The 21093-nt window shown below is 41.9% G+C and overlaps 1 long non-coding RNA gene across 1 annotated transcript; it reads right to left on the reverse strand.

Annotated features, from left to right (window-relative positions):
* Positions 1-10147: 10147 nt before the first annotated feature.
* On the reverse strand, positions 10148-11136 carry LOC117817795. Its single transcript, XR_004632216.1, has 2 exons — positions 10755-11136; positions 10148-10475 (listed from the first exon to the last, which is right to left on the reverse strand). It is a non-coding gene; the product is annotated as an uncharacterized LOC117817795 (long non-coding RNA).
* Between the last annotated feature and the right edge of the window lie 9957 nt (positions 11137-21093).

Consider the following 21093-nt stretch of genomic DNA (forward strand, 5'->3'; position numbering starts at 1 on the left):
AGTGCTCCAGGCCGGAACCTGTAAGTGCATTCAGTGAAACAGCTTTATTATTGACGTGGAAGAAGAAGAAGATGATGAAATTAGACAATGCAAACATAAACGCCACCGGACAGTGTGTGTCTGATGACCTTGTCCCCATATCTGCTCTGCCAAACACAACTTTAAAAACATGTAAATAAAACCTGCACGACTTATTGAGCAATAGTTTTTGAGGGAAAGAAAGCTCTGCTAAAGTGGCTGCTGCTAAGTGTAGATAAAGTTAGCCAGGGATCTTAGCTAGTCATTGATCAATACTTGTAGCTACCTGGTGTCAGGCTGTGAGTGTGTATTTCTCTAACAACCATTGGAGCTTTAGACACCCAGGGAACCTGAGTTATCCAGCCCAGCATACTGCATGGCATAGGGAAGTGGTTTACTTTAACAACAGGGAGTAGTGTTTAAGTCGCTGGGGTGACTTAACGTTAGAGTTAGTTCAGCTGACTTAAAAATATTCATTCATTCTGTAGCCAAGAGATGTACAGTGATTCCATCCTGGACTGTGACACTGGGGATGAAGAAGGCAGTGTAAGGACAGGAGAGGAGTAAGAGGGATGTCAGGAACATTACTCTCCACATCCCCAGAGATCTGGGCCGGGTTGGCGGTAGCAAACACGTGTATGTTAGCTACAAAGCTTAATTAGCTGTGCAGTTAATACTCGCCCCAGGCATCCTGAAGCAGCCTCACAGAAACCCAGCTCAGGTCTGCAGAGGTGAAGGAAAGAATGCCTGGCGTTCCTATCACTCCTCTTCCATCCCCACCGCGTCTTCACAATCACCAGGTCAGAGTCCAGGTCAGACTCTCTCTAAATCTACTGTCTACAGTATATTTTACGTGAATCTTGGATATAAAATGATGTTGCTTTCCCATCTAAACAATTACATGTCTGATCTTCACCATCCCATCAACAACAAAGCTGTTTCTCTGAGTGCACCTAAAAGCCTCGGGCACTTCTGTTAAAGTCTAGATACATTTTTTGCAGTTTTTTTTCTGTTTTGTGTTTTTGACTTTGCACCGTTTGAGTATTTGCAGCCATTTGCTGTAAATGCAGTTACAACCAAAGCCAAGTAATCTCACTAAATTGAATATATGGTAAGTGCTTCAAATGTTAATCACAATATCCCAAACTAAAACTACGTGTTCCACTAACACACAAAACTCCCATGTATAAAATTCACAGTGACATTTTATGAAACATATTTCCACGCAGGTGAACGAGAGATGCCGTCTCTCCGTCTATCAGTGGTTGGTTTAGCTTTTCATTTTGAAGTAAGCAGCCTCTGCAGCTGTGTGGCACTTACTAAAACTACTTCCTCCTTCTGTGTTTTTTATTTGTTGCAGTCCCTGAAGCCTTCACTTGTCTGCTGTCAAACCAAACTAACCGAGCATTTTTACAATATTGAAAGTTTTGGATTTCTCAAAGGTAAACATGGGTTACATTCTGCAGCAGAGTTCACCTCAAAACATCTCCTCTCTGAACCCGATCTCCTCTGAGCCCGCAGCTCATCCAGCCTCCTTTCCTCAGAGTTTTTCTCGGGGCATGAACTGAACATGAAGTGTACTCCCTCATGTGTGCAGAGCTTGACGACAAGGGCAGGAGGAAGCAAATAAAACCAGGAAACAGTTGTACTGTGTTGCAGTTGCTGAAAAAAATCAACAACAGTTATTAATCCACAGTTCAGAGTAAGCTGATGGTAGCCGTGTGTACTGATTGCCAAAGAATCCCAGGACTGGTTAGTTTGAAATCAAACCTGTCAGTCAGTGGACTCCCCAGTCCCAGGACCATGGCAGGAAACTGCAGGAAAATACATTAAATAAGCCTGAGAGCTCAACTTATTTACTCTTCTCATGACGCACAAGAAGTAAAACACACTTTAGCATACAGTCATGGCCAAAAGTTTTGAGAATGACACAACTATTAATTTTCACAAAGTCTGCTGTTTCAGTTTTTATAATGGCAATTTGCGTATACTCCAGAATGTTATGAGGAGTGATCAGCTCAACTGCAATTAATTGCAAAGTCCCTCTTTGCCTTGAAAATGAACTTTATCACCAAAAACACATTTCCACTGCATTTCAGCCCTGCCACAAAAGGACCAGCTAACATCATTTCAATGACACACCGGTGTCACACACATTAACACAGGTGTGGGTGTTGATGAGGACAAGGCTGGCGATCAATCTGTCATGATTGAGTGACTGGACACTTTAAAAGGAAGATGGTGCATGGCACCATTGTTCCTCATCTGTTAGCCATGGTTACCTGCAAAGAAACACGTGCAGCCATCATTGCATTGCACAAAAAGGGCCTAACAGGGAAGTTTATAGCAGCGAGTAAGATTGCACCTCAGTCAACCGTCTATCGAATTATCAAGAACTTCAAGGAGAGAGGTTCAATTGTTGCCAAACAGGCTCCAGGGCGCCCAAGAAAGTCCAGCAAGCGCCAGGACCGTCTCCTGAAGGTGTTACAGCTGCGGGATCAGGCCACCACCAGTGCAGAGCTTGCTCAGGAAAGGCAGCAGGCAGGTGTGAGTGCATCTGCATGTACAGTGAGGCGAAGACTTTTGGAGGAAGGCCTGGTGTCAAGGAGGGCAGCAAATAAGCCACTTCTCTCCAGTAAAAACATCAGGGACAGACTGATATTCTGCAGAAGGTACAGGGACTGGACTGCTGAGGACTGGGGTAAAGTCATTTTCTCTGATGAATCCCCTTTCCGATTGTTTGGGGCATCTGGAGGAAGGCTTGTTCGGAGACATTTACTAAACTACATGAGTGACTGTATTCTACTGTAGAATTGTGGACAGGTATTAAGTGTAAAAGACAAGAAAATCTGCAGCTATGAAAACTTAGAAACACACATCTAACTCTACGACCTGCCAGCTGAATACTTGGCAAAGGATCCGACTTTCACGCCCTGACACGTTGATCCTCTAATACAGAACAGACACTGAACAAACCAAAACTAAAAGTGAACTCTTCGACTATATTTTCAAAAAGCTACACTTCTCTAAAACAAGACCAGCCTGTTGGGGTCTGTCCTGATTCGTTCAAATGTTCACAACAGCTGCTTCACAACAGCTGCTTCACAGGTACTGCTCTCTACATCTGGATAGTAGACGCATAAGCCATGCCGAATGCCTGTTGGATACCATAAACCCGACTTGGCTACAGCACTCAGCAACTGTTGGTAATGCTTGATACTTCTCGGATCCTCACAAAGTGTGAGCGGTCGTTCTCTGCCTCCAAAGTGAACAACGTTGACACTGTCTGTTTCCATAAAACTGCTACTCAACCCCTTAAAATGTCATCAGTCCTCATGTGTAAGATTAAATCTCAATTTGTGACATTCATGTTTTTAACAAGATTCCTTTTATTTGTTTTTATTTCATGGAGCAATGCCTGCGAGGTAGTTCCAGCAACTTGAGCTACTCTCACATTTGCCGTGCGTCATTCTCATTCATTTACTTATGTGTTTATTTCAACAGGGACAGTGTACAGCCATTTAGATGTACTAGAGTAAGCTATTAGCTAACTCACATCTGTAGTCCCTATTTAAGCTGCAATATTTCCGTTCTCTGCCTCTGCTTTGCCACTGCCCCTGCTGCCCTGCATCACTTCGTTTACAGTTTTGATCAGCACAACGTGACTGACTGGAATTATATTTTATTTTCTTCTTGTGTAAATTACATCCTTTATGAATAACTTTTTAATAGCAGAGCTTGGCGCACAGTAGTACAATGATTATGGCACCCTGCTAGGGTCAGTTGTACTTGCTTTACTAAAGTATGCAGTGAGTCATACAGAATGAAGTCAGTCATTATGACAAATAGCAGTTATTTGTTCTTTAGAAATAAAGCTTGCTTAGAAAAAAGTTCATAATTTGTTAAGTTTTCCATGTGCATCAACTTTTAATACATAATCAACATTTAGCCGTGTGACATCCAAAAAAAGTGGGTCAGGGCTTAAGGAAGCTCATAATTCATGTTAAGTCAGTTATCAGAATTCTCTCTTTCCTACAATCAACCAACTCAACAGTTTTAGGGCCTGAACTTGCACAATGTTCCACCATCACACTGAACTCTCTCTGATTTCTAATTGCATTGAGATGTTGCAAAGGCTCGAGAGTCACAGGGTGTAAACACAACAACGGAAGCTCCACACTCTCAGACACGCACACACACCGAGCTGCTCCACCCAGCCAGCTCACATGCCCTCACGATGCTGCTTCACATCGCCATGCTCTTCCTCCTTTACACCTCTGCTACTACGGGTGCTTCTCAAAGCTCTAAACGTCCATCCTTGCGTCGTTTCCTCGCATCTCTTCCTCGCATCTTAGTCCCCGCCCACCAGAGATGCGAGGAAATGAAACCAGAGGAGAGAGGAGATTTGTATTTAGAGAAATGAGACGTCCTCTCCTCCGGAGCGTCACGTGAAGCGACGTCGGTTTGTGATGACGGCTTTAACAGCTGTTTGTGTCTGCACACATGTTCACTGTGATAACTCTGATCAATAGAAACAGTAACAGAGCTCTGTCTCTGTGTTTACCTGTTTAACACACACCTGTTTAACACACATGTTCACTGTAATAACTCTGATCAATATAAACAGTAACAGAGCTCTGTCTCTGTGTTTACATGTTTAACACACACCTGCACATGAAGAGAATCAGCTCTCTGTTTATTCTGTCCTAAAGCATCGCGGATCGATTCACCGGTAAAATGCCTCATTATTAAATTATTATTACTTTAAGGGAAAATATAAACCAACTCTTTTCAAACCCTGTGCTCATTAATGATCAGCCTCATATGAAACTTTATTAACGTGACAAGAAAAAGTGTTTTTACTAACAGACAAACTTTACTGTCAGACTTTTATTCTCTTCATGAAGGAAACAAGAACAAACGGGGAAACTAACAGGAGGAATAACTGATCATTAATTTATATTCTATCTATGATATTAGACTCTATTAATCTAAAACTCACATCAAACACTTTTTAATCTCATCTCATCACATACAGACTGTTTAGAAACCAAAGAATGTTTATGATCTGTTTCAGGGCACCCTTAGTGACTGTTTTAAGGTCTGTTTCAGGGCACCCTTAGTGACTGTTCTAAGGTCTGTTTCAGGGCACCCTTAGTGACTGTTTTAAGGTCCATCTTTTCTCTGTTATTAAACTCAGCTGATGTTAAGTTTCGGTTAAGTCCGAGCCGCTGCAGCGTCCAATCAGTGAGTGATATTCGATAAGGGGGCGTGTCTGCCAGAGAAAAGACTTCCGCAAAGCCTGTTCTCGTGTTTCCTCGATTATCCCTCCTCGGATCAGTCTCCTACCTCCTCGCTCGTCTCTCCTCCAGCAGCGTTTAGAGCTTTGGGACGCAAGTTAAAATGGCGCGTCAGTAAGTACTTCCGGTTCGGCCGAGGAGCGAGGAGACTGCAGTTTAGAGCTTTGAGAAGCACCCTACCTCCCACAGCGGATCAGAGGCGGAACTACGGTGCCTCACTATTACCCCCTCAGTGTGCTACACACTGCAGAGGAAGCACAACAGTGACATACATATCCCCTCTTGAACTGGCAGTCTGTCAGAGCCTAGGGTTCATATCTTTAACCCCTCTTTGACCCATCTTTGTCTCCGCTTGAGGACATGTGGCCTGTGATCAGTACATGGGCCAGTTTATCAAACTTTCTTGTAGAAACAAACTGTATTTATGGTCACATGTTTGAGGACGTTTTGGTGTTCACTGCTTCTGTTTAGGAAGCTAACAACCAGGTAACATTATTTTACCAACCTAAATGTTTATGAGTGAAGTTAAGCCCCAAACTTGTCTTGACTTGACTTAAACCCTTTGGCTCTTGGGGGAGCATAGGTCATTTATGAACTTCTTCCAGCTGGTTCGGCGTTGAGCGATCTTCTCTGCTTCCTTCCAAGATGTTCCTTTCTCCTTGAGTTCTGCCTCGACAGACCTTTTCCAGCTGTTTTTGGGTCTTACCGGCTTTCTTTTCCCCTGGGGGTTCCAGGTTAAGGCTTGCCTGGTTGTGTTGGAGGATGGTTTTCTCAAGGTGTGCCCGATCCAGCCCCATTTCCTGCGTCTTATTTGTGTTTCTATTTGTTCTTGTTGTGTGGTTTGCCAGAGCTCTTCGTTTGTGATGGTGTTAGGCCAGTAGATTCCTAGGATGTGTCGTAAGCATCTGTTTATGAATGTTTGCAGTTTGTTTGCTGTTGCTTTTGTGGTTCTCCATGTTTCCGCCCCATACAGTAGAACTGACTTGACGTTGGAGTTGAAGATGCGGAGTTTAATTTGCGTGGAGATGTGTTTGGAGTTCCATACTTGCCGTAATATTAAAAAAGCTGTTCTAGCTTTCCCTATTCTAGCTTGTATGTCTTTGTCGCTGCCTCCATCCCTCCCAACAATGCTTCCCAGGTATATGTATGTGTCCACCTCTTCTAGTGCCTCTCCATCCAGATTTATGGTGTTGTTTGTTTTGTGGTCTATATTTATCACCTTTGTTTTGCTTTTGTTGATGTGAAGTCCTGTAGTGGCTGCTGTTTTGGCAAGTTTTGTGAATTTGGTTTGCATTTGTGCTTGGGTGGTAGACAGGAGGACTATGTCATCTGCAAAATCTAGATCTTCTAATTGAGACCACACATATATATATATATATATATATATATATATATATATATATATATATATATATATATATATAACATAAGATTAGATTAGAAGCATTTTGTCACCTGGAAGCTTCTCTCAATTCATACATTTTGTCACTATAAGTATGCATTCGGAAGGCTGTATTTTTTCACATGCATTGATTTACGCTTCAAAAACCTGACTACCTGTTAACTGTCTGACAGTACAGAGCAGCACACTGTGTTTTTGTTCCCATGAACAGTGATTTATCTGCATCTCTCTGAAGATGATGTAACACCTGTGAATGTAGCCACGCTTGGTCTGGTTTCCTGTGGCGAGCACCTCCTCTCCATTTCCTTTTGTAAAGGCTGCCAATTGCCACTGTTGCATCTTTAAAAGCAGAGGAAGTCAGAGAACAGTCAAAGCAGGCGGCAGAGACTCGCTTTGAAATCTTCTGTTTCGCAGCGTTTGATTTTCTTCCCTGTAAGTCGCCTGACCGGAGAGTTTTCAGCTGAGGAGGAGGGCAGTCTGCGGGTCACATCTGTAAATATCAAAAGCAGCAGTGTGTGAAGTACATAATGAGAGGGTAATTAGAGCGATTTACCTTAAATACACAAGCAATCAGAGAATCTAAAGAGGCCTCTGGTGCTAAGAGAAGTGTTAAACCAGGTCTCATATTTACATTTGTCATTTTCTCTCTGTCGTCTGTTTTACATCTGTCGCTCTCAAAGCCTCTATTTCCAGTGTTTACTCTGCAGCTAACTTAACACATGAGCAGTCGTTGACACCATCCTTTGTCTACATTACATTTTAATATTATTCGACCAACTGTCATGAGAAGGGCAGATGTTTGAACATCCTCACATATCTACAGTAATTATACTCCCCTCTGCTTACATTTGTACATTATGAATACTTGATCAGCTCCTCATAGAGAATAAGGTCATCTTAATAGAAATGTTCAGTGGCTGTAATTGTGACCAGACATCAGCTCCTCGTGTGATCACGGATCACATTTTTTTCAGTGGTTGTAACCTGTCGTTCGAGCTCAGTCCTGTTTCAGTGAGGTGCTCACTGAGGAACAGAAACAGAGTGTAGATGTTTTCATTTTGGTAGTGGCATACGTCAGGGGTTATAAATATGAGGAGTCATGCTGTTTACACTAACTATAGAACTCCAAGTTTCTTGCGCAGACATATGACTGTACACATTCAAATCTGCTTACTTCCTATAGATATCTGCATACTGTATACTAGCATCATCTGAAAGTGACAAAATTTGGTATTTCAGCACTGATCGGATCAAAATCATGACAACCAATCATGTTCAAGCAGGCTTTTTGGTATATGAAAAACTTTCAGTGTATTAGAACACAGCGGCTTCAGAAAAGATTTAGAAGTCAGCACACTAAATAAGGGATAATGGTTAGCAGATAATTATGGGAAATAAAATTGCTGTCCTATTTTGCATACACCATCATGCTTATTACCCGGCTACAAACTTAAGTTACAGAAACGTTGCCAAAAACCATCAATTAAAAGATTATTCTAAAATAAAAAAGATTGATAAAATTATGTGTTTATAGTTTTTAAAAATAGTCCCAGTGATTCCTCGTCAGTTATCATTCCATGGTGGTGGATTCTTCTCTGCCTGTTGCGGAGGATTTTACATGAAACTGTCCTCATTCAGCTCTCCTTCTTCCCTGAGCCCTGCTATAATATTGCTGAACAGGATCCAAGATGAAAATGTCCGTAGCCTGCTAAGGGATGGAGGTGCAGATGGCCCGTCCAACATGGTGCCTTCACATGGAGCTAGTTTACAGCAGTTATTTCAAACCCTGCAGCAGTTTCACCTTCGCCCCAAGGTAACACTGCAGCTGATGAGAATCAGGCATCATGGGAATGTCTCCTATACCCTCTAATAATCAATCCCCAGCTTACTTCTCACGGCACAAGCAAATAACTAGGGTTTACTTTGATGGGGTTCACACTCATATACATTATGTATATATGCGGTTCGAATGTTTACTATTCTGCCCTCCGAACAGGCATGCCAGGAAGCACACAATGTTTCGACTCGTGTTTTGTCTATATTTGTTTTTATTTCTAAACGAATTGACCACAGGTCAAAAACCTGAAAACAATAAATGCATAAAGTATTACAATATGTTACTCTCACACATCACGCAAACAACAAACTGAAAAGAAGCCTTTAAAGCCCAAAAGTGTAGCAGAGCTGACATGAATAACCGCAGTGGACTACATCACCCAGGGTGCTTAGCTTTCACTGAGCGTGCACAGAGCAGCTCTCTCCCGCTACGATAGCCTACGCGTAAACAGTGCTCATAATCTACACGTGTTGCTCAAACAAGGCATTATACACAAAAGAACCAATAACCAAACATCAACCCGGCACTGCAGTGGACTGTACAAAGACATATGCTGTCATCACTGCCAGCTGCCAGTGTTAAACAAGTGCTCCGCCCGGCTAACGTCATTAGCCGGACGCTACAAGTTATAGATTACAGATTACAAGCCGGTACCCTTCAGTGCAGCAACCCACACTAACACCGCGTGGCAACACTAAGGTACACACATATCCGGACATTATTAGGCAGCGCTGTGACTTACCAACGGGCTGTGTGCTCCTGACGATGGATCAGGTGAAAGTGTTTAACCTGCAGTGGGTGCGCATGCGCATAAGTACTACAGCGAGAGACGCTTACCTGCAGGAGTCGCGCATGCGCACAACATCACAACAACACAATGTAGTGCAACACAAACAACACCCTGACCCATTCCCCTCACTAAGTGACCCAAAGTCTTAACATATGCCTAAGCCTAATATGTAGTCTACACCATAGGAGTATAAGGCTACATTACGTGTGTAATTTGTTGAAATATTCCTTTATTATTTCCATCTCCTCTTCCATTCCTTCCAGTTTAAAATTTGTGAAACATTTTTTTGAGAAAACTTGTGTTTTTTTTTTATTATGTCATGTTTATGAAATGTTGTGTTTTGTGAAATATTGTGTTTTGTGAAATGTTATTGTATTTTGCCCTTCAGGGCCACCGTAAGTTCCCCAAAAACCTTTTAATTCTTTCTGCTAAGTAAGCAGCGTGACGTTTCATTGACAACTGCTGGGAAATTTGTATTCAGCCATCTGGAGTCCTTTTTTGGATGATGAATGATGAATTGAGGTGACTTTCACTTTAACTTTTTGTTTGTACTTATAAATAAATAAAAAGGTCTGTGAACACACTTTACACCTGCTAAATGTAAACCTGTTAGCACACTGAAGTTAGCATTTAACTGAAAACTCTTCTGGGGCTAAATTTAACCTCACAGTGAAACCAGCACAGCTGTAGACCCTTTAGACCTCACATGAAACTCAAAAGTTTGTGAAACAGTTTTCACTTTGATATATAAACACATTTTAACCATCTCTTTATGTTAGACAGTAATCAGTACACTTTAATGATTTCACTGCACAACAGTTTTTATTGTGCTTAATCACAAAACAACACAGAAACAAAGTAAAGAACATTAAAATAAGGATTTGAGGATGCTGTTTCTGTTTGCAGAAAACCCTCCAGCGTAAGAGTCGTTCTGCCGGGAAGCATGGCCGGCTCTGCTCGCCTTGATGGCGGCCCATCGAGCGTACTGATCCTCAGCCTTCTGCTTCCTCTTCTCATCCTTCTTCTCCTTATGGTCCTGGTATCTGTCCATCCAGTACTGGACCTTCAGTCTGTCTGGCAGCCACTACTTGGGCTCCTTGGGTTTGGGTGTTTGCTTGTCTGGTTTTTCTGAGGTCAAAAGAAGATCACATTTCCAGTTTTACTAACAGGAAAAATAAACATGGACTGAGAAAGTGAAATATAGAGTCAAATGTTCAAAAATACAGACATATTTCAAAAATTATACACAACAAAATAAATAAGACTGATATAACCTCATCTTTATAAGCTCATTTAGATGTTAGCTTATGTTTATGTGCAACAATGATCTCAGAATTATAAATCTTAGTAAACTTCTGGACTCATCAGGTGCAGTACTTAAATAAAAGGATTAAAAATGATAAAAACCTTCAGACTGTGGGGACACCTTCACAAAAAAGCAGAAGAAGTTGGAGTTGACTGTTTTGGGCTTCTCTCTGACAGCCTTGCTCTCTGTTTTTGGCTCTCCAACCCAGTTATTATTCAGGGTTTTCTTTTTCTCCTGATGTTTGGGAGCCTTCAGGTCCGAGGTCAGGCGTCCACGGCTGGCTCTGTCACTCACCCTCTGTGGGCGGCTCGTTGATAATATTACTGAACAGGATCCAAGATGAAAATGTCAGTAGCCTGCTAAGGGATGGAGGTGCAGATGGCCCGTCCAACATGGTGCCTTCACACTGAGCTAGTTTACAGCAGTTATTTCAAACCCTGCAGCAGTTTCACCTTCACCCCAAGGTAACACTGCAGCTGATGAGAATCAGGCATCATGGGAATGTCCCCTATACCCTCTAATAATCAATCCCCAGCTTACTTCTCATGGCACAAGCAAGTAACTAGGGTTTACTTTGATGGGGTTCACACTCTACATACTGAAATGTGTCAAGAAATAATGTTGGCGTTGTTGGTTTTCCAACACTGTGACTGAGACCAATATCTTGTTGAAACTGTGAGAAAAAAGACAACTGTGGATCTTTGCGAATAGAGGGAAAGTAAAGACCTGAAATATATCAATGATGTGTTTTTCTTTCTCAGTAAGTCTTAGTTTTGCTCAAAAGTTATATATGGAGGCAGAAAGTGGCTGTCCTTTAGGAGCATTGAATGTTTAGACTTCCCTTCTACCATGCTCCTGTGGGTTTGTTGAGTCAATGGACTTAACTTTTAATCCACAGTTTCCATCACGTGGCCAGTATACACCTGCTTCTCTTAGACTCAGGATGGACATATTGGTGAGTCTGTGAGCCTACCCACACTGAAACATAACTTCTGTGTGGATTTGCACCAGTTGTTTTTTTTAACCCAATTGTGACTGAGATGAGCTGCCACATCTCCATGTTGTGTGCTCTTATCCTGATGGTGCTAAATTATAAGAGAAGGGAAGTCTTTACCATTTGATTTAAGAGTTGATTTATGACAGATGACACAAATTTCACAGTTTATGTCCAGCTTTCTTTCTTTTTGAAGTGGGCCAGTGAAAAACAGCCCATTCAGAGTGTTATCAAGTGTAATGGCACAGCTGGTATGTGTGACAATTAGCGCACAGCAATGCTAGTTTCTCTTGTGAAGTATTAAACCCTGATGATGGCTGATTTTGGGCCGTTTCGTGCTTGGCACTCCCAAACTGAATCAGATCCTTGATTTTAAGGACAGGACTGTGCTGCTACCAATCACTAAGTTTGTGTCCTATAGCCCTTGAACTCTTTGTTGGTACTTGTTACTGTCCATTCGTGTATATCTTAGCTGTGTCCTACAAGCCATACACATGAAAAGTAATCTTGTTTATACAAGACATAACTTTGTTATTTAAGTATCACCTACTGTAAGATTAGATTGTTCTCAGAGTCTAGAGATTAAATTTGAGAGTCAAATCTAATTAAGTCTTTTAAAATCTTACTGCATGTTTTGACAATCGCGGCCGAGTCTCTAACCTACTAATGAATGCCTTTGCTTTTACAAAGAAATGACTTCATGTAGAGTCAACAGTTATAGGACAAGAGGAAGATGAGGGAACATTAGTGTCTCACTGTAAGTGATAATCATTTCCTTGTCCTCCTGCGTCTTTAAGAATACCAAGAATGATTGATTTCGTTTCTACATTATTCATTTTTTCTACTCTTTTCCCTTTATTAACCATTGATCATTTAGTACGACTTCATCCTCAGCTCACATTGCATATTGTACACATGTTCTGAAAGCATGTACGAGAACATGTGTATGTATAAACCTTGCTACACATGCCCTTGGTGCATCATGGACTCTCTCTCTCTCTCTCTCTCTCTCTCTCTCTCTCTCTCTCTCTCTGTTGGTCTCTGAATCTCTCCTGGTTTTCCTCCTGACTCTCACCGCTCTGTCCTCAGCTTACTTGGTCTGTTTTCTGCTGTTCTTGTTTTCTCCCTGATCTCTTTCTTGCTCTCTCTCTCTCTCTCTCTCTCTCTCTCTCTCTCTCTCTCTCTCTCTCTCTCCTGACATCAGATGAGTTCATTGCCTGCCCAAGAGACTCACCACCCACCTACAGCTCTCTCACTGAACTCCAAACCCTCAGAACCTCAGCGTTAAGATTCAATTTGTTCTGAACTGAGCAAGGGGCGTGTACGCCATCATCATACCATTATATTAGAGAGAAGAGACAACGCCATCGCAGCAAACGAGACGGATCAGCTCCTGAACGTAATCATCCTAATGCCCCCCAGCAGAGCGCGTCAAGCGGGATGAGGGGGTATGGTAATGGAGCGTAAGGCTGATTGAGATTTCAATAAATTAATTAGGCCCCAGGAGAGGGCTGGGCTAAGGAGGTGAGCTGGATTGCAAGTGCAGAAGGCGGGTGAGTTGGAGGGTGAGGACTGGGTCGATGCATGAACAGAAAAGAAGAAGAGAAAGTTGGAAAAGAGTCAGACCTGGGATGAAGAGGAATGTGCAGGGTGCAGATTTAGTGAGGAGACAGGAGGGAAGGGTAGGCGAAGGGATGGACTGGGGTAACATACGGAGACAGGGAACATAAACAGGGCGAGTGATAGAGGGGCATGTGAGGTTGTGTGAAGCAGGAAGAAATACGATACTTATAGAGTTTAGTTTGATCTTAATTAGAAAACACAATTTGAGAATTAAGCCCTTCTTGTTGCCCTGTGCTCTGTCCAAAGCACAGCACTGTACAGACTGAGAGAGATGAAAAAATGAGAGTGGTGGGGGTTGGGGTGGGGATGAGGGTGAGGGTGGGGATACTACACTGGGAGGAAACAGAATGAGACACAGACAGAGAGAGTCAGACAAGAGAGCAATAAGTTCAGAGCACAGAGTGTTGGGGCGGAGACAGAGTAGCTTCTGGTCTCTGTGTAAATGTCAAGCTCGCACTTCCCCCATAACGACCCCTGAATCACCGACAAGTCAGTCCAGAGCATGAGGAACAGCCTGCTGACTCCATTATCCGTGGGCAGGTTAGCCTGGGGCGCTGGCACCGGAAAGACTCAAGACCCAGAGGTGGTGTAGTCAGAGGATTAAAATCCCATCATAAAGCCGTCCTACAGAATACAGGACAGGGTTCATCACAAATCCCTCACCTCTCCCATGTCCCTGCAACGAGAAGTCTGAAATACATCCATCAGACAGTTTGGTGCTGGAGGACTTTAAGACACACCTTGGTGAAGATAAATGTTTCTTAATCTCTATTCCACTATAAAGAAATAATTTGTTTAAGCAAGGTGAACTTGAATTATTAAATTTTGACTCCTTACATACTGTACATCAGACGTGTAACATCCCCTTAAACCATCTGACGGCAACCTTGATTTCCATCTCACTCCTTCAAAGACACCTTACTTTATGCACTGGCCCTAATAGTTGGCTTTACATGGAACTGAATCACTGGAGAGTTGTCCACTAGGTAAAGAGTTTTTAGTCATACATGGCTGCACACCATTGTACAGAAGGTGCTCTACAAAAACAAACATGTTGAGCAAAAATAGTTATCATACCTGTATTCTCAGGTAGATCCAGACATCTGTCGCAGGAAAAATCAACCAGTGAGTAAAATGGCATTGGCCATTAACCCAAATACCCAAAGCTTGGACAACAGAATGGTAAGTGCCCCCCTGACTAATACTTACACAAGTGTACATTGTACCCAGAAGGTGCCTTCTCACACAAATGATGTTCTGTTTTAGCCGTCAAAAAGAGAGGCCAAATACAAAGAATGGGTGGTGGGTCACCTCCCACCGCCCTCACCCCAGCCGAAGACATGGCCTTATCACAAAATAAAGGCAGGCCAGTTTTGGAGGGGATCCTTGGGGGGACAGAAACAAATGCATGTCCCTCCCAAGAGGCTAACCGCTTCGTACAAGTTACCTTCTTCCATCTTTACATGTGATGTAAGCACCTTCATATCTAATCCATTTTGACTATCTGACTTTGGTTTGCCTTGCAGTTTCTGGCAGCACCATCTCCTTGCTGGAGCCACCAATGCCAGATGACGATGATGATGATGATGATGATCCAGTGAGTACACTGTAGGCCTGCCGTGCTCCCTGATGACGACAGTGGTCGGCTGGTCAGGGACCAATATGTGTTGAATTACTTTAGTTAACATGCTTTAAATTTCAGTTATATATGGCCTGCAGTGGCAGAGACATATATATATTCAAATTTGAATTAATTTGACCTCTTATTATTGCACTGTATATTGTGTATACAAGCTTGTAGGGAGGCTACTGCATGTATTAATTTGTCTGTTAATTTGTTGTGTATGGATTTGGCCTGCATTTATTTCAGTGTGCAGACATTATATACAGACTGATTGTGTATGCATTATTTTGTTGTATGCTTTTGATTCCATGCTTTCTATCTTGTAGAGTCACTGTGTGGCTTCAGTTTTGAAAGGAGCTGATGGTTTACCTGCTTTTATATATCCTTATTCAATAAAGGAAGATCATGTCACTCTCTGTGTATTTATATGGGATGTGTATTTTATATATCGCGTGTGGGGAAACTAAATTATCTAATTGCATTTTGCAACATCTAAAATCATCATTTATCTACAATGATTAAAAATCAATGATCGCAAATGTTTAAATAATGACTGTGGGTCTAGTTGAATGTGATAACAATGTGTAGTGGACAGCAGAATAACTATTAGTTTCCATTTGTGGTGACTGCTGACTGAGATAAGGGATGAGATTAAATAGATCCTGGAACTTAGCCTGGTCTGGAGCAGGCTAGCTCCAAAGACTAAATCTCCATGGTAACTAATGTCATAAAATATCCTGCTTCCTCCTATCCTACTTTCATGCAACCGGATCACGGATAAGTTGAGCCAGGATGAGCAACATATCCCGGCTTAATCCCTTATCCTAGTTTCATGCAACAGGCCCCAGGAGGCCAACTTCTCTGTGAATCATCACACCCTCCACTGCAGATGAAACATGCTCTGGGACCTTGGCTTCTATAAGGATTTGTACACACTGTCAGGTGAAGAGGTTGCAGATACAGTGTTAAAACGTCTCACCTGATCTTTCACAGCTGTTGCACATCACTTTTGACCAAAGCGACTGCTAAATCAAATCGTAACATTGTACCAATTGTAGCATCATTTGTGTATTTGCAACCTGCTTGCTGTTAACACACTTGTTTGGGGTTATTCCAGCGTATCTGCTGTTGTGTTTTGTTTTGGACTTTTGCATGTGTTATTGAATTTATACTGTTTGAGCAATCACAGTAGGTTTGTCCCAAGTGGCAACCTCCAGCCGCAAAAAAATTGAAGCCAATTTGGAAGTGTTAAAAACTGCAGTTCCTCAAGTGTCCACTTGAGACATGCTCCAGAAGTAACAAAAACCACATACAAACCAATTCAAAAAAGTCGATCTTTACAGCAGAAATAAACATGTTTAAAGCCTGGTACAAAAAACAAGTGTAGTCTGAATAGCTCATTTCTCTATCAGCACACACTGCATGGGGTGATTTTTTCATAACTCAGCAGTTTAGAAGATATTAAGATTACAAGTTTTCCATAATTAGAGGCACAGCTGACTTGGCCCACAGGCGGGAACACTGTAGCTGTTAGCAAAAAGGCTCAAAGCCCGTCTCTTTACCTCACACTAGCTCATCAGAAGTTAGCTTGAGTTCAGCATTTTCAATATGACACCCACTGACGAAAGGCTTCAGAAACAGATGGGTGACGTCACGGATACTACATCCTTTTATTATACAGTCTATGTTTTCTCCTGATAAAGATCATATGGGCCATTGCTGCCCTTGTCAGCCACCTTACATTAATCCAGCTAGGTTAATGTAACCATTGTCGTTCAATGTAATCTAGTCATATTCTATCCACTTCACGCTTTGTTAGAGAAAAATGTGTATGACTTTGCTGAGGGGTTGTTGTAACAATGTCAATGGACTGTGTTGTTATAGTGAACTGGAACCCTGACATGAAGCAGAGGAGTCTCACCCTGCAGGTTAATGATTTATTGAAGCTTCCTCACAGATAATGTCACGGGTGATCTTGTAGTTGGATGGCTCCTTTGTTATAATCCCCCAGTGTACATTTATATAGTACACTCACTGAAGCCTTAAAGCATTGTTATCTTTGCAGAACGTACTCCATACAGACATGAGAGCACATGCTCCCCCGGGCTTCACAGAAACGTAGTGATTCTATCTATTTTGACTTTTATTTTGAAATGTGCCAAACACAATAAAATATTCTGACATCTTTTGTAACTTGTGGGACGTCATCTTTCACTTGGACTTAGATGTGCCCAATCCCTGGAAACCATCTCTGTCCTTGGGTTTCCAGAGTTTGTTTCTACAGTGAGTTAAAAACGGGTCATGGTAGACGAAGACCAATGCATATGTAGTAATACATTTCCCAAAGAATGAAATGATTGAGACTTTTCATCTTTTATACATGTACTAATACATTTTCCATAATAGACTTTGCCTGAACTTAAGCCACACAGACTTCTGGAAGTGCTCATTTTTCTCATGAAGGGGTGGCTGCATGGGTAAAGAATGAACTCTGTCTAAGCCCTTATTTTACAAGTTACAATATCTTAAATATAGCACTACAACCTACTCAGGCTTTCACCAGGGCCCTTAAACATCCAAAGAGCACCTGTATATGACTAAAACCAGACCCAGCAGTGCTTCTACCTTTTCCTTCAGATGTCTAGAAGGTTTCAGGAAGTACAGCTGAGCGTCTGTTTTCCCATAACGTTTATGAACCTTCATAGTTTGCAGACCCAGTAGTTCTGACACAATCAAAAAATAAAAAGTACAGAGGAACACTTCAATTCACAGAGCACCCATTTGTGCAGTAACATTTGCCCAGTTTGGGGCTCAGTCTGCTGCCAAAAGGACTCCCTGACCTGTCCCAGAGCAGTTTCTCTTTTATCTTTTAAACCCTGTCTCTACGTTTGGGAAATGTTTCAAGGGTTGGACATGATAAATGTAGACTGCAGCCTCAGGAAATCAAACTGCAGTCATCAAGCGCTCAGTAAAAAGGGGAAGCTAGTTATTCCTGTTAGAAAAGTGTTGAAAACCAGATTTTTCACTTTTAATAGACTCTCAGGAGTTTTCCTGAAGTGACACAGAGCAAGAACACTGCCACATTAAACAATGCTTTAAACAGGAGACCTCCGAGATCAGCCAGACTAAACTCACCTAATTAGATCCCTTTTTTTTTCTTTAATAAAATGTTTTCTCTCTTAAAATTCACTTTTTAATTTAATCATCCATCAGTTGTCACGCCACATTTTATCTTCTCTTGGGAGTTTTTGCAACCCCCTGTGATCTGTTTAAAATCTGATTTATCCTCCTCTCTTCAGTCGTACTTCCACTTGAGGGAAATATAAAACTGGAGGGCTCTATAAATCATCTGAACCTCCAGTAAATCAAATACAGTGCAGCATGCAGGACTATATTTCTCCTGCTCCAGTACTTAACCCTTGCCTCATTAGGGGCAGCAGCTCAATAATGGCGACCAGTTAAGGATGGGGTGGGTTTGATCCTTTACTGGTGGACAGACAACAACTTAAGATGATCATTCAGGAAAGACAACATGTCAATCATGATATGTTTTGGGGTGCCAGGTTGGCGTAGTGGTTAAATTGTGTGCCCCATGTAAAGAGGTCATAGCCAGGGCATAGGCAGTATAGGCAAACGCTAGGGGCGCCGACCGTCCACAGGGGGCGCCGCTGAATGAGTGAGGAAGAAAATTTGAAGATAATAGGTAAAATAATAGATAGATCTTTATTTGTCCTTAATAAGGAGATTTGTTGCCACCATCTGTACAGGAATACATGTATGAACACATTAACCATAAACATCCAACCAGCCTCACAGAAATGGTGCCCCACATCCCACAAATATACACACCAGACACATATGCACACACTGGGCACATATAAAACACACCGAACACATATGAACACACTGGACACATATATGCACACTGGACACATATAAACACACCGGACACATTACAGTGGCATTCTGTTTAGCAGTGCTATGGCCGATGGGACGAAGCTTCTGCCAAACCGGGCTCGCCTACAGTAAGGGGATCTGTACCTGCGACCGGAGGGGAGTAGTGTGAAGACCGAGTAGAGGGGGTGTTGGGGGTCCAGTGTTATAGTGCGTGCTCTGCGTATGATGGCTCTGTTGTTGAGGTCAGACAGGTTGGGTGTGGGGAGGCGGATGATTTTGTTTGTGGTGCGTATGAGTTTGTTTTTGTTGGAGACAGTTAGCATGTTGTAGTAGCAGGGGGAACAGTAGAGGAGAATGGGTTGGATGATGCTTTGGTACAGTAACAGTAGAAGGTGGGGGGCGACAGAAAGTGCTTTGAGTTTGCGGATGGCAGCGTTTGTGAATGTCAGTGGTGTGTTGATCAAAGTTGAGTTTATTGTCCAGGGTGAGTCCGAGATAATTGAAGTGATCCACTATTTTGACTGCTTGATTGTTGATGTGGATGGGGTTGTGAGCCGGGCTGTGAGTGCTGGAGGAGTGAATGACCAGTTCTTTTGTTTTTGAAATGTTCAGCAGAAGGTGAGTTAGATTGTGTTTTATCTAATTTAATTTTGGGTTAAATTGTGGAGTGATGCAAGTAAAAGCTTGTGATTCACTTTTGTTTTTTAACATATTGGTATGTAAAGCAGTTTTCGAAGAACCTCTTTGTTTTGTTGTTGTCTTCACACTTTGAGGCTGTTAGCTTAATTAGATGGGAAATGCAGGCTAGGCTTAAATAAGCATTTTGCTCCTGTCATTACTTAAAACATTACTTTGTTGAAAGTGTCTATACTGTGAAAATTATTGTGTTATATAATGACTGAATAAATACTACTACTACATTATGTATTTTGAAATTGTATTTTTCCCCTGCTAAATATCAGTGTTATTACCACTTTATTAATGTTCTTTTAGAGGTCATTTTTATTTAAAAATAAAAAAAACCTGTAAAACATAAAGATGGCTGTCAGTTTTATTTCATTGTATATGTGATGTGATTGTTGGGAGTTGGTTACAATACAAGGGGCACCCGTTAAGTTCTTGCCAAGGGCACCAAGTCAGTTAAGGCCGGCTCTGGTCATAGCCCTGAAAGCAGGCGGCCTAGATTCAACTCCAATCTGTGACCAATCTGTCATCCCCTGCTCTCTCTCCACAGTTTCCTGCTCTACTGACTCTGCTCTATCTTAATAAAGATATAAAAAGGCCAAAAAATAATCATTTAAAAAACACCACAAGTAAATTTAGAAATGCAAGAAGTATATGTTGATCTATGCCATAGCTGAAACACACATCTTTGCATATGCTGTGTGTGCGATCCCAGCCCAGCCAGATGCTCAAACACAGATCTACTAAATCAAAGTTGACCCTCAAATCTATTACATTTGGATAACACCAGCTTTCAGAGTTGCAAAACCTCAGGATGAACTCGGCACAGATGACTGGACATCTGCACCTTTGAGTTTGATCTAACTGCTGTTAAAGTTCCTCTTTCAAGTGCAAGGTGTGAAGCCAAGGTCTGTTGGTGCTCGGCAAACTGCAGGATGTACACACCGTCCTGCTGGTTGGTTCAGTTTAGGGGTAGGTAGATTACCAATCCCAGAGTCAGTAGCCTAAGAAAAAATGACAAATAGATGTTGGCTCGTAAAGGGAAGTTAAAGTACTGAAATCAGTGTGTAGACTCTGACCTCATCTTTTTCACTCATCTCTAGATCTTTACAATATTAACTTCCCCCCAGATGAACTGAGATTCAGAGTCTATATATGGATGCTGTGGTGAAAGTGAGGCCTTTAAACACTCCACCAATGAGCAGCAGTGCCCACACTATCCGTTGTTGACAGCCTGATCAATACACTGTGAAGGATACATTATAATGAGAAGAGAAGGAATGCTTCATTTAATATCCATATCTTGCTCATTGATCGTCACTTCAGACACGTGTTTCCTTAATTTGTATCATGTCCGAGATGACAGCACTCCTCTTCTCAAGTATTTTAGCTATTCCTGTTTCAGTTTATTGATAGCATGAGTGAAGCATTACTTTTGGGCTTTAATGAAGTTTGGAAAATATTAATAAGAAGGGCAAATAAATTATGCAGCAGACACTGAATCAAGCTCCAAGAACACCACAATAGACATTTCCAATAACAGACAGAAAACACAGCTGCAAGTCGAAGCTAAGTGACTCTGAAAGACATCACCAGGGTTACATGACAGCTGCTCCAG

The sequence above is a fragment of the Notolabrus celidotus genome, chromosome 8 (assembly GCF_009762535.1).
Source record: "Notolabrus celidotus isolate fNotCel1 chromosome 8, fNotCel1.pri, whole genome shotgun sequence".
In the NCBI taxonomy this organism is placed as follows: Eukaryota; Metazoa; Chordata; class Actinopteri; order Labriformes; family Labridae; genus Notolabrus; species Notolabrus celidotus.